The 4,319-nt window shown below is 42.1% G+C and overlaps 1 non-coding gene across 1 annotated transcript; it reads right to left on the bottom strand.

The window, feature by feature from the left end:
• Positions 1–2,970: 2,970 nt before the first annotated feature.
• On the bottom strand, positions 2,971–3,042 carry TRNAC-GCA (transfer RNA cysteine (anticodon GCA)). Its single transcript has one exon. It is a non-coding gene; the product is annotated as a tRNA-Cys (tRNA).
• Positions 3,043–4,319: the final 1,277 nt, after the last annotated feature.

Genomic DNA, 4,319 nt, shown 5'->3' with positions numbered 1-4,319 from the left:
GCGCACCTGAAGGCGCGGCGACAGGGGGCGGGGCAAGGGCGGGGCTGGCGGGCGGGGCGGTGGCGCACGCGCACCTGACGGAGCGGCGGCAGGGGGTGTGTTATTGCTGTGGGGGCGTGGCCTGCTTTGGCACCTCCCCTGCGCAGACCTTGGCGCCAGAATCGCGGGCCCAGGATCCACGAGTGTCATAGAGCATCTCGCTTTACCTAGCGGATCTCGAGGAGCGGGTGTGGGATATCACGCCGCGCCTTGCGCCACTCCGGGCCCCAGTGGCCAGGGGCCGAGCTTATGCAACAGGAGCTATAGTGCCCAGAAACCTGGGGAAGTGACACACCCGCCCCCACCCGCACCCCGCCCCGAGAAACGGGGAACTTCGCGAGCTGGCCGAGAAGCGTGGGAGCGTGATTGTGTAAAATCACTGAGCGGATGTTTATGAAGAATCTACTGTGTAAGGCACATGGCAAAGGCCTTGCTTGTCTAAAACACTGGGAAACAGCTTAAAAACTCCAAAGCTGCACGAATTTTCCACATCACTTTTGTTGCCGATTTTCTAAGGCTAATTGATTTCGGTATTTCATGTATAGTCTGTAGTTTTTAAGTTAGTGCATCAAACTACGTGTTTAGATGAGCACTTAAATGGTACAGCAGTAAATAAAAAGAGAAAATTACTGTTTGGAAATAAAAACTGGGTGATAGTCCATATGAAATTGCCCTGGAAAGGAAGCCTTACTGTTACAGGAAAAGAAGTTTAGAACACCGATTTCTGACTCATCTTCCTTCTTTGCACAAGAACCTATAATTGCAGGAAGTAGGTTGCTGTCACACAAAGTGTTTTGTTGGGCTTGACATACTCTTCTGTATTCTTTTTGTTGAAAGGCTTTCTTGGACTGCATTTTAAAACTCTGCTCCAAAATTCAGCCCACAACACAAGTTTTCCTTGAAGTTGGATCTCCTTTCCGTTAACCACTTGGAAACTAGCCTTAAACGCCTGAAAGGGGACTTCCTTGATGATCCAGGGGCTAAGACTTTGTGCTCGCAATGCAAGGGGCCCAGGTTCAATCCCTGGTATGGGAATTAGATCCTGCATGCCATAAGTAAGACCAGGGGCAGCCAAATTAATAAATAAGTAAAAATAAATATTAAAAAACAAAAGACTTGAGGCCTTCCCCTTGCTCCAAGCCTAAAATAAAGGAAATAAGGTATGGTGGTCCTGGCAGTGTAGGACCTCCACCATAAGCTCTACAAGCAAAAAAATACTTGTAATTCTCAGGAAAGGTTATTGTTGCATGCTATGTCTTGCCACTTCATTTCCTTCTTCCTGAAGTCCTCCTGCTCCTGGCTCTTGTCCTGGAAAACACTAACTTCATCTTCAAAGTTTAACTCCCTGATCAGGGATCAGAACCCAGGTCCCTGCATTGGGAGCATGGTGTCTTAGCCACTGGACCACCAGGGAACTCCTCAAAAGCTCTTTCTTCTGTGAAACCTCTCCTGGTTCTTGAGTGCTCCAAAGTTCCATGTTGCTAGTGCATGTTTTGCTTGTGCATCAATGTTATAGTAACCAGCAGTACTGCTTTTCAAACATAGTGTTTTGTCTTCTTAATAATACTGTGAGTTTCCTGAGGATCAGGGGTGTGTCTTTGCTGTTTTCACCAGCCTACAGCATCATGTGTGTAATCCATGTTTGTTAAATAAGCAAAATAGCTCTTTTGTACTATTTGAGTTAAAACTCTTATGATTACTTACAGGCTTATTGCTCAGAGAAGTTTGAAGGCTAATAGGCACTTTCACTGCATCACCAGGGAAGACCCTCTGGTACCTACATTTTGACTTTGCCCCTTGAGAAATGATACACTGCAGTGTTATTCTAGAGGACTTCCTTTGTGAGAGCAAACCGCCCCCCCCCCCCCCCCCGTTAGCTATAATATTCTTTTTTTTTTTTAATTTTTTGGCCATGCCCCATAGCATATGGGATCTTAGTACCCTGACCAGGGATCAAACGTGCCCCCTGTGTCGGAAGCATAGAGTCTTAACGGCTGAACCGCCAGAGAAGTCCCAATATAATATTATTCTTAATGGAATTCCAATTCAAAGTTGTAATTAAGAGACACTTATTTAAATGTGTAATCTACCAACCAATTTTATTCACACCTGAGACTTTAGTTGTGTTACCAAGATAGCCTTTTTTTTTGGCCTGTATCTGAATAAAGATATTTTTTTCATATCTTCAGATATTTTAACTTTTTCAGGATAGTATCAATCAGCAAAGACCTGGGTCTGCTGCACTGAAGGCAGATTCTTTACTGTCTGAGCCACTAGGGAAACTCCAAACTCTGCCTCAGTTCAGTTCAGTCACTCAGTCATGTCCAACCCTTTGTGACCCCATGGACTGCAGCATGCCAGGCCTCCCTGTCCATCTCCAACTCCCAGTTCTTTTAATTTCATTCTTCTTCATAGTTTGTAAAAAAAAATCCCTAATAAAGAAATACCTTAAAGGGTGAGGTTGATAAAAAACAGAAAGTATCATTCATTACCCCATTAAAGAATTTTGTATTCATTGAAATGGTTCTTTTCTCATTTTTTGACTTTATAATATCTGTAGTGGGGAGGAATCTCAGTTTACTAATACAATTTTACAACTTCAAAGAATTCTTCACTTTGTTCTTTTTAATTGTTTAATTAGTCCACTTAATTGCTTATCTAATTGCTCAAGCTAGGACTTCCAAATACTGCGTCAAGTGAAACTGGTAAGAGTGGGCATCCTTTTCTTGTTCCTGATTTTAGAAGTAACGTTTACAGCTTTTCACCTTTGAGTATGGTGTTAGCTAGGGCTTAGCATGAAAGAAAAAGTTAGTCGCGCAGTCGTGTCTGACACTGCAATCCCACGGACTGCAGCCTGCCCTGCTCCTCTGTCCATGAAATTCTCCAGGCAACAGTACTGGAGTGTGTTGCCATTTCCTTCTCCAGGGGATCTTCCCTATCCGGGGATCAAACCCGGGTCTCCTGCATTGCAGGCAGACTCTTTACCAACTGAGCCACCAGGGAAAGGCCTTTAATATGTCGAGGTATGTTCCCTCTATGCCTGTTCTGTTGAGATTTTTTAACACAAATGTTAAATTTTATCAAAAGCTTTTTCTGCATCTATTTAGATGATTATATGATTTTTACCTTTCACTTTGTTAGTGTGGTGTATAATATTGACTGCTTTGTGGATATTAAACTAGCCTTGCATCCCCAGAAAAAACACCACTTGATCATTGTGTATGCTCCTTTAATGCATTGTTGAACTTTGCAAATATTTGTTGAGGAGTTTTGCATCTATGTTCATCAGGGATATTGGCCTTTAATTTTCTTTTCTTGTGGAGTCCTTGTGTGGTTTTGATATCAGGGTGATTCTGGCCTTGTAAAATGAGGTTGAAAGAGTTCCTTCCTCTTCTATTTTTTTGGAAGAGTTTTAGAACAAATGGTATTAATTCTTCTTGGATAGAATTCACCAGTGAAACCATCTAACCCTGGACTTTGATTTTTTGGGAGAGTTTTCAATCTCCTTAGTAGTAATCAGTTTATTCAGATTTTTAATTTCTTCATGATTCCGTCTTGTTTTTAGGAATGCATCCATTTCATCTAGGTTGTCCAATTTGTTGGTATATAACTGTTCACAGTAGTCTCTTATTATCCTTTGTATTTCTGTGATATCTTTTGTAATATCTCCTCTTTTATAGAAAACACTAAAGACTCCATAAAAAGCTGTTAGAACTAATAAATGAATCCAATACTGTTGTGGGATGCAAAATTGATGCACAAAAATTAGTGCACTTCTATGCATTAATGATGAAATTTCAGAGAAATAAGAAAAAATTTCAATTTACAACTGCATCAAAAGGAATAAAATACCCAGGAGTAAATTTAACCAAGGAGGTAAAAGACTTGCACACTAAAAAGTACAAGACATTAAGGAAAGAAATTGGAAAAGACACACACAAAAGAACCATATGCCCCCCCCCCAAAAAAAAGAACCATATCCCATGCTCAAGGATTGTTGTTGCTTGTTGTTCGGTTGCTAGGTTGTGTCTGTCTCTTTGCAATCCTATGGACTGTAGCCCACGGGATTTCCCAGGCAAGAACACTGGAGTTGGGCCATTTCCTTCTCCAGGGGGGATCTTCCAGGGCTAGGGATCAAACCCATGTCTCCTGTACTGGCCCGCAGATTCTTTACCGCTGAGCCACTGGGGAAGCTCAAGGACTGGAAGAATTAATATAGCTAAAATGTCCATACTACCCAAAGCAGTCGACAGAGTCAATGCACTCTCTATTAAAATACA

This window comes from Muntiacus reevesi, chromosome 3 (assembly GCF_963930625.1).
Source record: "Muntiacus reevesi chromosome 3, mMunRee1.1, whole genome shotgun sequence".
NCBI lineage: Eukaryota > Metazoa > Chordata > Mammalia > Artiodactyla > Cervidae > Muntiacus > Muntiacus reevesi.
This window is presented reverse-complemented; position numbering and strand designations above follow the sequence as displayed.